Here is a 12797-nt window from a genome sequence, read left to right on the forward strand (position 1 = left end):
GTGATGTCTTGAGACCACGTAACGCACCTTCCCCCGTAGGTCGTTCCACCTTTTCCTGATGTCCTCCCAATTTTGTGGGTGTTGTCCCACTACGTTGACCCTGTCCACTATTCTTCGCCATAGCTCCATCTTCCTTGCAATTGAGGTGTTCTGCACCTGTGCTCCAAATGGCTGTGGCTCGACCCGGACGATTTCCTTCAGCATGACCCTGAGCTCCTCCTCCGAGAACCTGGGGTGTCTTTGCCGTGCCATGGGGTGGTGTAGGTGATGTGTGGGGTGGTGTGTGTGGTGATAAGTGTGGTGATATGTAGTGGTGTGTTGTGTGAGGTGCGTGGAAGTTGTGTGGGTGATGGTGTTATGTGCCTGTGGATGCTGTTGTACTTGCTTGTGGTGTCTCTCTCTGTGCTTCGTTCTCAATTTTTGTCGTAGGGGTTTGTGGGTGATGTGGGTGTGTGTTTTATATTGTATTGGGTGTGTGGGAGTGGTGTGTGTATGTGTATCAGGTGTGTATATTTTGAATTGTCCAATGTGGCTGTGTTTTGTAAGAGTGTGTGTATTTTGAACGCAGCGGTGTGTACCGCCAATGGAATACCGCGGTTGAAAGAACGCCGCGTGGATTCGTGTGTCGTGATAGTGTGGGCGTATTTCTGTTGGCGTGACGGTGGAGGCTTTGTTTTCGCCAGTTTATCACTGACCTTTGGTGTGGCGGACTTGTGTGGGTGTCTGAATTTTGGCAGGTTCCGAGATGTGGGTCATAATAGCTGTGGCGGAATTCCGCAGCTGCGGCGGTGTGTTGGCGGTCTTCTGCACGGCGGTAAGTGGCTTTTACCGCCAATGTTGTAATGACCGCCTTAGTCTGCAGCTCTTAGCAGATCCTGCAGAAGATGGATTCCCACCATTTTGGAATGTCAATGTAGAGCCAAAGCACTGGAACTAGACTTACGACCGTGGCCTTCTTTTGGATCAAAAATATGTTGCTCAGGAAACCCCCTCTGTGTTTTAGAGTTTTGCACACAGCTCCATTGTTTCAATAACCCCTGCACCGCCTTGTCAATGATGACTTGATTTTGTAGGGAAAATGGATAGCAGTTTCAGAGAAAAGGCTGAGATAAATTCTCATGGCTCTTTACATAAAAACCTTAAACCTTTACCAACGTTAATTAATAGAGTCAGAATACTCCATTTGTGTACAAAAAACATGAGTCTGGCTCCCCAACCTTCTACAGGAAAAGGTGATTATGTTTATCTGACTACTTGGAGTGAAAATGTTCGTATTCATTGAGTTACCCACTCCAAAGCATGCCCACCTGCTTTCAACCAGGTGAAGAAGGTATTCACATGTGATTGGTTCTGCCAGTTCCTCTTCTACATGAGGCTGGGATTGGAAATTTCTGCCTCCCTTTAATGTTTGGACAATCCAGCAAGCTTCCTGGTCTCACCCATCATCCTTTGTAAGCATGAATGAACTTGATCCAACACAGTAAATGTATTTACAAATTTCCCAAGGTCTTTGACTTCTCTGTCACCAAAGAGCGTCCTTCTTTTAAAAGGCCTGCCTTGGACATTGCCAGGTCAGGTAATGTGGTATCAATGTTCAACTGGATTGAATGACGCCTCTCTGACAGAATGGCACAGTTAGAATTGTCAAGAAGGTAAATAGCCAGTTGTATCTAACTCGCCAGATTATCAGGATTCCTGGGTGATCCCTCATTTTTGGCTGGGTAAGCCTGATCTAAAACCTTGCTCAATAGTTGGGGAGTCTGTCCTAAAATGCTTTCCACAACTTATCTCTCTCCTTCTTTAAGTCGCAGGAAAATGTTTTCATGAAAGTGAGAACTTTCAGGATCAACATCTGGAGTGACTGCCACCTGCCCCTCCAATGAAGGTCTGGGTTGCTCCTCCCGCAGGCAATGAGGGAACCTCTTTGTCAAACCACTTTTGTAACTGGGATTGGGCATTGTCAGTGACTGCAGGAAATGACAGCCATTCAATTGATCTTGGGTGCACAATGTCCTCAGGATTAAAAGTGAAATGTTGCAAGCGCACCCCAGATAGAGTTTGTGCTAATGTGTCCTGAATATGCTCAAGCTTGTGCCTTGTCCAGTTTCTGACAGAAGAAGGATGCCAGGAGCGCAGAGAATCAGACAGTTTGAAGGTGTCATAATCTGTCTTTTAATTGCCCTCAGGAGAGACATTAAAGTCAGGGTGTTTAGCTCCAGAGGATTGTCCGCTAAATTGGTCAACTTCAATGTCTCAAATCAATCTGAGTGAGATAAATGCTTAGTTTTCAGTTTTGCTCTTATGACTCTGGTGGAAGATGGGGGAGTTTAGTTATTAATTTCCTTTTCATTCAGAAGTGCTTGCACTCATAAATGTTTACTTAGTGGTTTAAATGCAATCTCCTTGGCGTGTTGGATAGACTGTTGCACTGTACTATCAACCATGCTATCAACAGTGCTGAAAAGCCATCATCAAGTTAATAAGAGCAACAGGTTTCCTCATAATATTCTTGAAATTCTTCCCTGCAGTGAGAACCATCAGATGCCATATTGGTGGATATGCACCATAACTAATTGAGTCAGAATACTCCATTTGTGTACAAAAAACATGAGTCTGGCTCCCCAACCTTCTACAGGAAAAGGTGATTATGTTTATCTGACTACTTGGAGTGAAAATGTTCGTATTCATTGAGTTACCCACTCCAAAGCATGCCCACCTGCTTTCAACCATGTGAAGAAGGTATTGGTTCTGCAAGTTCCTCTTCTACATGAGGCTGGGATTAGAAATCTCTGGCTCCCCTTAACGTTTGGACAATCCAGCAAGCTTCCTGGTCTCACCCAACCTCCTCTGCAATAATTATTAAACTTGATCCAACACAGTAAATGTATTTACCAATTTCCCACCACAGCAGGAAAATACCTCTTCTCCCACATGCATCAGCTAAGTGTGCACTGTGAAATATTAAAGGCCACAGAAGATGAGAATCTCTGTTTGCAAAGAACTTCACCTGCATCCAGCAGCTGAACTAGCCCATTGATAATGCGCACCAACCCGTTGCTCTTTTTGAGGTAAAGGAAGTGGCAGATGCTAAATGGTGAGCATCTTCGGCTTGTGGCTACAGAGCACGATTCCTTCATGGGCCTGCCACACGCCTTCCGGATCAGGACTAAGTACGTTCCTGATCCACTTGACAGCAAAAGAAGGGAACAGCCAAATGCAAGACCAAATTCTCACAATGTTACCTCTCCACACAAACAAGGTCACTGGCAGTAGGGGACAGCTAGCTTCTGGTACCTCACCCTGGATGAGGTTTGAGAATAGTGATGCCATGAAACAAGTAAAGATAAGGTAAGAATGAAACAAATTCACTGCTATTCAGATATCTCAGGGTATGAACGAGTATACAGCAACACTTATCTCGACTGGGGAGCAACACAGAAAGAGGCAGTTAATATGTCATCTTTGTTTGTTCTCCTGATACCAATTATAATTGGTTGTTCATGGACACTTGTACTCCTTTTTTGTAGACCACTGCTTGTCACCCATGAAGGTATCCTGCCCTGCGTAGATGTGAGTAGGCCTGTGGTGAGGCTGGGCCAGAGTACAGACAGTCTCAATGGTCCTGCAAGAAGACTAGTTGAAAAGACAGATCTTCAGCTTCTTGTGGAATTCAAGAAGTAAGGAAGAAGACCTGATGTTTTGGGGGAGAACATTCCAGGATTTGGTGGTGTGGTAGGAGAACAATTGGCCTGCCATTTGGCTTCTGTGGATGCCTGGTGTGTGTGTGAGTGAGAGTGATGCTGAGCGAAGTTGTCTAGTGGGTTGGTGGAAGTGAAGCCGGTGTTTGAGGTATGGGGTCCTGTGTTGTGTAGTGACTTGAATGAGTGTTGGGGAAGTTTGAACTGGCAGCACTTTTGGATGGGGACCTAGTGTAGCTCCTAGAGGAGTGGTGTGGTGTAGGATCAGTGCAGGAGGCCGAGGATCAGTATGGCGATGGGGTTTTGGATGGTTTGCAGTCTGTAAAGAAGATGGGTTGGGATGCTGGTGTAGAGTGTGTTGCTGTTATCCAATCTGCTTGTGATTAGGCCCTGCATTATGGTATATCTGGTATCCAGTGAAAGCAGATCTTACTTACCATGTGGAGGATGTTGAGGCATGAGGTGGTGACGGTGTTGACTTAGGACTTCATGGTGAGGTTGGGTTCCAGGATGAGACCTAGGTTCCCAGTGTGGTATGATGGGGTGGATGGGGGTCTGACTTTGGCGGGCGACCAGGTGTAGTCCCAAAATGAGCTCTTATTCATGAAGATCAGCACTTCAGTGTAGTCAGTATTGAGCTTGAGGCAGTTTTCTTTCATCCATTTGGCCACACTTATCATGCCTTGTTTGAAGTTTGTCTTGGTAGTGATGGTGTCTTCTGGGAGGGACAAAATGAGCTAGGTGTCATCACCATTGAAGATGATGTTGATTCTGTGGGATCTGATGAGGAGTCATATATATGCCTAAAAGTGTGGAGCTGCATGATGATCCCTGTGGGGCTCTGCTGCTGAGGTCCTTGGGTTCTGATCTGAACGGTGTGAACCTGACTTCTTGTGTTCTTCCAGAGAAGAAGGAAGTCACCCATTTATCCATTTGAGTGATGGTCCTTGTATTCCTGCTGTGTGTAGTCTGTCCATGAGCGTGTGGTGGGAAACAGTGTCGAAAGCAGCAGAGAGGTTGAGGAGGAGGAGGGCAGTGGTCTATCCACGATCGAAGGTGGTGTGTATTTCATTTTCAGTGCTGTGGTTGTTTCAAAATTGCGAGTCGTCCAGAAGTTTGTGGCATTCTAGGTAGTCAGAGAGTTGTCTTATGATGGCCTCTTGGATGACTTTGGCTGGGAAGGGGAACAGCGAGATGGGTCGGTAATTGCTGAGTACTTTGCGGTGAGCTGAGGGTTTTTTGAGGAGGATGGTGACTTTTGAGAGTTTCCAGCTTTCTGCAAAGTGGTTGTCTTGAGGGAGGTGTTGATGATGGAAGTGAGTGCAGCACTGATTGTAGCTCTTGCTAGCTTTTAGATATGGTGGGGGCATAGGTATGTGGGCGCTCCTGAGTGGACTGTCTTTATTATTGCTGAAGTGTCCTTGGATAGAGGGTTCCATGCAGTAATTTGGTAGTCTTTGGTTTATGAAGTTACCAGGCTGGGAAAGTCGATGGGGGGTGGCTGGGGTTAAAAGTTGTGTAGATCTTGGTGATTTTTTCATGGAAGAAGTTGGAGAGGTTGTTGCAGAGTTCTTGTGTAGGGGTAATGGTGTTGGCTGTGGCTGTTAGGTGGGTAAATTCCTTGATGAAAGCAAAAAGTTCCTGGCAGTTCTTGGAAAAATATTTGATTCTCAGGGCCAGGGCCTTGTTCTTGGTCGCTTTCACTTGATGTGGGTAGTGTCTAAGTGTGGCCTTGTAGGTGGTTCTTGTGGTGGTGCCTCAGGTGGTTCTCCATTTCCTTTCAAATTGTTTGCAAACTCCTTTGGACTCCCTGAGGTCAGCACTGTACCAGCTAACTTGTTTGTTGGATCTTTTGGGTTTGGTGTTTTTCAGGGGTGCCAGAGTATTGGAGCAGGTGGTGATCCAGTTGTTGAAGTTGTTTGTGTCATTGATGAGGTAATTGATGGGGTCTGGGTAGTTGGAGGGCATTGAGCCATTCCAGGTCTGTAACTTTCTTCCAGCCGAGGCTTGGGGTGTTGCTAAACTCCGTAGGGGTAGTTGGTGGTCCTGTTATGTGAAAGTGGACAATGGAATGGTTTGTCCATGTAAGTGAAGTGATCTGGCTGACCTTAACCTTGTCACTGGAGGAGAAGATGGGATCCCGGGTGTGTTCTGCAATATGGGTAGGGCCTTATAGGAGCTGAGTGAGGCTGATGTTCTGCAGACTTTCGATCAAGTCCATGGAATTGGAGTCCATGGAATTGTCAAGATGAAAGTTGAGATTGCCTTTGAGTATAGAGCCTGTTGTGTCTGTGGCAAGGGATGTGTGGGCGGTTAGGAGGTTGCTGAAGCGGGTGTGAGGTCCTGGGGGCCGGAAGGCCAGGGTGCCTTTGATAGTGGTTTTACTGTCTGTCTGTAGCTTGAAGTGCTTATGTTTCATAAAAGTGGCTTCTGGGTCAGGGTAAGAGGTACACTTGATGGTGTCTTTGTGAATGATGGGGAGTCCTCCTCCTGGTTGATGGGGTAGGTCCTGGTGCAAGATTTCTGTATTCATTGGGGATGGCTGCAGTGATGTCCGGTGCTGAGGTGGGGTTGAGCCGAGTTCCAGTGAGGAAAGGAGGTCCTGTGCATTGGAATTGATGAGGTCAATTTGTACTTGGATTTGTTGTTTACTTGGCTGCTGTGTACAAAAGTAAAGAGAGAGAAACAATAATAATGAAAGAGAAAAGCATATTCTGAAGCATCGGGTCACAGAATCAACAGTCATGCACCTGATGCAGTTAGAAGTTCATGTTTACACAGCATGTCAGACATTTTTCTGACATGGATGAGGAAGGTATTTGAGAACTTATAGAAAACGTACCCTCATTTTAGCTTTCTGGAGCGCTAACTATAGCCTTCATCACAAAATGAAGCCCTAGTTTTGTTCTTTTAATGCGTCTCCTCCACAGGAAATTCTTTCAGTTCTGCAGCTCCTATTCCAGCAACATAACATTCAGATGTGCCACACATTTGGCATTACCTTGTAATGCTAGCATTCTAGTTGATTATTAGAAATTGTGTCAGAGTTACAATAGAACACCTGGGGAATCAACTGAGAGCCTGCTGATGCTGTTGGAAGTATGTGTTTTACTCCTCACTGCAATTTATTTTCTTACAACGATAACTATGTTTTTTTTTATTTATTTAAAGGAAACGCATTCTCATTTCATCTTTTGGAACACTAACTTTAATTTCCATGAGAAAATCAAGAAGTAACTATGGTTCATCAAATCATAGCAGAGCAACAGCATTATTCACTGGAAGAATCACTTTAAAAGCCACAATAATTATTAAAATTTGCATTGGGCTACCAATAATTGATTTATATTGTGAATAAAATATTTTATCGCTCATTCTCTATGCTCCTTTTTGTATTTCAAATGGACCAAAATGGCAGAGCATTCTCACCGACAAAAATCCAAAATGTGTGCTGCTTCTAATTTTCCCCCTAAATCAGAGGTCTTCAATCTGGGGGGTCACGACCCCCAGGGGGACCGTGGAGTCCTTCCCCAGCCCATTGTTCAAATACCTCAGATGAACATTGATTTATTGAGTCTCCTATGCTGTGAAAGTCGCACAGACAGGGCACCTGCTTCCTGAATGAAATGCAAATGTGCTCTACAAGCTGATCTGCAAATGTAAAGGGTAACTGTAAAGGATGCTTAAGAGCTGATCAAATCTCAAAGCTTTGTGATGAAAAACATTTATTCTTTTTTAGGGGTAGTGCAAAGAGTTAAGAAGTGTGTGTGTGCTTTTAATTGTTGTTACACAGCGTTTACTTCACCTGGAGGTGTTGAAGGGACAGCCATTAAAAAAAAAAGGTATTGCATATGCTCTTGTATTATTTAAATCTGCATTTTGAAAGCAGTTTTATCTTAAATCTTTTTGAAGTGGCCTATCTTATACTGTATGTAATGCAAGTATAAAATAATGCCTTACATATTCACAGTGCTTTCTGTCACAGGCTGTGACCTCATGGCACTAAAAATACACTCCACTGCACCAACCAAGATTTCATTCTGTCCCTCTCTGGTTACACACAGACCTCTGTGGCCCATTTACTAATAGAGGTTTCATAATGCACTATTGTGCATTTCCCAATGAGTAACAACTTTCTTTTATTTATTTTTCATTTAAGCTGGCTGTTATTTTATATTCAGCTACCTGACAGTGAAAGACTTAAAAACAACGTAGAATATTTTGGGGGTTATTTATGAGAGGCTTGCGCTGCTGAAGCATCACTTTTTTGACACTCCAACGGCACAAGCCTCTCAATCATACGTATGAGATGACGCAAAGCCACCCTGCGTGGCTTTGAATGGCCTCATAGATATGGAGTAAGGCAAGGCAGCACAAGCCACTGCATTGCCTTACTTTGCGTCAAGGAGAGGCTCCATGGGCGTTGTGGTGGGTGTTCCCACGCAACACCCATGGATTTTGACGCTGCCCCAGATTTACAAAATCACATAAACTAAAGCAATGCCAAAACCTTACGCCTCCCCAGAGCAGGCATAATGAGGAGAAATGTTTTAATTTCTCATTGTTTTTTCTCTTTCCATTTGTGTTGCTATCTGCTGCACATATAGAAAGAGGTACAATGCCTCTCTGGATTGTTTTTGTGCAGGAAGGTGCCCCTTCCTGCACAAAACCAATCCTGCCTACGTTGGCGCTAGGCAGCAATTTGTGCGCCAGCACAGGGGAAAAGGACAGAAATGCACTATATCTTAGAAACACGGTCCATTCCTGCCCTTTTGTAGTGGCATAGGGCAGTGTAGCAAGAAGACTTGTGGCACTGTCCTACGCCAAATCCTCATAAATGAGGACCTTTGTTTTTAGCTACACCTTTGACCACGCACCCACACTCACTGACCTTTGGTTTGGTTGCTAAGCACTGTTTAATATTAATATTATTTCCTCACCGTAAAAATGATTTGCTGTGGGAAATTGGGACATTTATTATTGTCGATGATGAGGAGTACCAGGTTGTATACATTTTTGTCAGAAGGGGGTCCTTACACCTAAAAATCTTTGGGAGGGGTTCCCAGCATCAAAAAGTTTGAAGACCACGGCCCTAAATGGTACCATTTAACAAAATAAATTGTGAATTTCCCGCCAGAATGTTGGGTTTGATTTACAGTAGTAATATTATTCAAGGAGGAGTGCATGCCAGTGCAGTTATTGACTGAGCAGGAGTAGGTCAAGAGGCAAACTGAACTCCAGTCATTAGTTACCTCTAAGTGCTCCCCCTCCTCCTCCAGATAATATTGCCCAATTGGAACATTATAACACTCAGAACTCTGCTGAAGACAAAAGAGGAGCTTAGCAGGGATAATTGCTGATATAGACTTTCTGCTCCAACATTCCAATGTTTGTCTTTGTGTTTCTCCCTGTTTAATTTTGAAGATTCTACATTCAATGGGTGGAATGTTCTAAAAGCATCATCTGCCTTGGGCTACAACGACCCTCTCCGTCTTTATGGGCCTTCATCTACTCCTGAAGCCTAAACTGGGTCAGAGGGCATGTAACAACCACTATAGCCCGCGGCAGGCTATCATGCTATGGGAAATTGACTTGTTGACAGTGCGTGACCATCCACCTTGTGAAACCCCATACAGTATTATAAGGATAGCCTAATAATCTGTGAAGGTGTTGGCCACTTTGTTATTCTGTTTCATGCCATGTAATAGAGGTTTCAGTAGACAAAATGTGCTGTCATGAGACATCCTCGCTGAAGACAGGTACCAATTTTTTCGGTGTCAGGTTATAATATACTTCAGGTTATTTTATGAGGTGGATTTGTGTTGTCATCTTCAATGCCGGGCAGCATCAGCTGTGTTGGGCGTAAATGTCACTTCGTAATAGACGCAGGGACGTAACCATGGCAACGTAACCTGCCTCTACCCTATTAGGTTTTATATTCAAAGTAGTAACTCCTCAAAAACGAAGTATTGCAAAAAACACGAGACAGATTTTCCATTGCTTGAGTTTGAGCAGAATCATTCGACACACTGCTCTGAGGATACTTGGCTCAGACGGTCAAACGTGTGATAATTTCTTCACCAACACACTTAAGAGTTTCAATTAGCTAAAACATAAAGTAGAAAGAAACGGACCAGCACAGCAAATTAGGCGTTTGGATTTTATTCACATTCAAAAATTCAAAAGCAACTGTTATACAAACAACCGGCATAACCTACAAGTGCCTTGTACTTTTTATATATATATATATATATAGTGTGTGTGATCTTTGTTGTAATTTCCATGTGTTTGATGTGTAATATGTTTCAATACCCATGCAGACACCCAAATGCTACATGCAGATAATATCCAGAAGAAGACGTGCGTCCCTTCACACACACTATATCAGACACACACGAGGTCTGATATTTACAGTACATGCAGACACAAATGGATGCTGGTTGAGTGAAAGGTGAACAGACGGCTGTGTGGTTGCGTGTGTATACGAATGAATGGTTGGATGGCTGTGGGTGCCTACAGTAGTGGATCGATGATTAGATAGAGCCGTGCGCCTTCATGGCTGGTTGGATGCAATGGTGGGTTGATTGCTGAATACTTGTTTTTTTGTACTCAATTATGAATAATATTGTGCAGAGTTGACAACACTAGACTGTTTGCTTAAGGAGAGATAATTTACCAGGTTTCATGTTGTCGTTTCAAGTACAAGAAATATATATTCGCAGATTTGTCGGATCCTCTAACGGCATCATTAGAATGTTGCGGCTGGTGCTGAGGTGAGGGAAACTGGTTTAATCGGTGTGAGAGAGGTGCTCAAGTTTGCCCGCTGCAAGAAGTGTAAGTGAGGAACTGTATCATTTTCAGTGTCCTTCTGATGCCTTCAGTTAGCCACTGGGGGGAGCTCTAACTTCGGAGCAATACCCAGGACTTCCCTCAGCCAGTCTCTGGCTCCTGATGGTAAGGGATGTGTTGGTTTGAAAGGTGGACCCAGTGGTATTAGTGACAAAGTGAACCATCTGGTTTACACATTTGATCAGCATTGAGGAACAGACCCTCAAACCCCTGATGTAACTTTACCGCGGTAAAGTAACTTCCATTTTAGAAACGAGGGTGGTGGTGGCACCCTAAACCTTAGTCACCCATTGAAACCAAAAGAGACCTCTCTCCAGCCCACTGGAAATTCGAAGTGAATAAAAAAGATATAGACACTGGAGGGTGATGTAGAAGAGGAGACCAGAACAGACTGAGCAACTGCAGGGTCTGCCGATAAAACAGAAAACAGACTGAGCAACTGTGAGGCCTACCAATGACCCTGGCCAGGTTACCTAACCACCAGATTACACATCACAATGGACTCACTGTTAAGGAGCAAGTTGATTATAAAAAGGGGGTAGAAGGTAATAGAGACAGACTCTAAGGACTGCAGGTTGGACACATGAAACCGTGACATAAAGTGGAACTTCACATTGAAGCTAGGGGAATATGACAGGGCAGATAGATTAACCACTCTTCGACACACAAAATCACACAGAAGACTGTTGCTAGCAACATACTCTCCATGGCACCTGGTAGGAGTAAGAAAGACAGCAATATCAAATATTTATTGCAACAGGGCGCAATAAGGAAAAACATAACCCTCGTCCTCTCCAGACAAACCAAACAAGCAGAAGGAGAGACACTGGATGCAGAGGAAACTAGTCGCAAAAAGGATGAGAAAATCAAAAAATGCTACATTAAACAGTTCTCCTCTGAGATCAAAGCAGAAATAGGACAGGAGCTACAGAATTATCATCATAAGTGCAATCTACGAATAAGAGGGATCCCCACAGCTACAGAGGGAAAGAATACCAAAACGTATTTGCAGGATCTCCTGGATGTCATCCTAGAGCGTAGTGGAGAAAAAAAACTATTGACAGAACTCACAGAACAAAAGGAGGAGGCCTAGAGTCAAAAAGACCACCAGGTGCCCTTGCATGACTACAGAAAGAATTTTGAGGATGGTACATGAAGGAGGACCCATAACGTCCTTCTAATCTACCAAAACTGATCCCCTATTATCCTGCTCAAATGAAAAACTTTCAGCCTAGTGTCCTAATTCCTAATGGACAATGGCATTAAATATAGGTGGTGACACACATTCTGCATCACTTTTTAATGGCAGGGAAAGTAATGGTAGACGAAATCCCTAAATTAAGCTCATGAACCCCTGGAACTAAGCCCAGCTAGAGGCTAAACATGAGACTATCAACATACAGACTACTCCTGCCCAAAGAGCACCGAATGGAGCAAAGTCCTGTGGCACCTCAATTTACAAACCCCGAAGAAAAGAGGAAATAATAGAAGGATGCAAAGTGACAATAGAGCATCCCATAATATAAGCAAGCCCCCAACACAAAATAATCTTGAAATGGAATATGCAGAGAATATAGATGAAAAGCAATTCTAATGTAAAGTGCCAGAAATGGTTGTAAGAAGTGAAATAAGTAAATCACAGGAAGGGTCTATATATATATTTTTAATTGATGAACTAAGCATAGCCTGTGGTGGAGCTGACTGTCAGGGAATACCCAACAGAGGCAGACCCATTGGGTATCATTTTATGACTTCTCCACAGTTTTGTTGGATATCATAGATGGTCCAGTGCATTTTGGTTGTTTGAAATGGGTGGGTGAGGGTTGCTGTTTACAAGGAGTTGGGTGTAGTAAATTGGGGAGGGTTAAGGCTTCTATGCACAACCAGATAAAGGTAAACATCAGAATGTTATAGCCCAGTCTAGTAACACCATGTAAACAAATATGTGCATGCCAAGCCAAAATCATCGCAACATATAACAATAGGGTCTGAACAGCCTTGCAAAGCTGAAGGTGATATTGCACGAGTTGACATTGATGCTGACAGATACAGGGCTTATGCAGGAAACCCATCTGGTAAGATGGACCAAAAGGTCCTCAAATACTAAGGCCCATATTTATACTTTTTGACGCTAAACTGCGCTAACGCAGTTTAGCGTCAAAAAGTTTTGCGCCGTCTAACGCCATTCTGAAGCGCCATGCGGGCGCCGTATTTATGGAATGGCGTTAGACGGCGCAATCAGACCGGCGC

Source organism: Pleurodeles waltl, chromosome 5, assembly GCF_031143425.1.
Source record: "Pleurodeles waltl isolate 20211129_DDA chromosome 5, aPleWal1.hap1.20221129, whole genome shotgun sequence".
NCBI lineage: Eukaryota > Metazoa > Chordata > Amphibia > Caudata > Salamandridae > Pleurodeles > Pleurodeles waltl.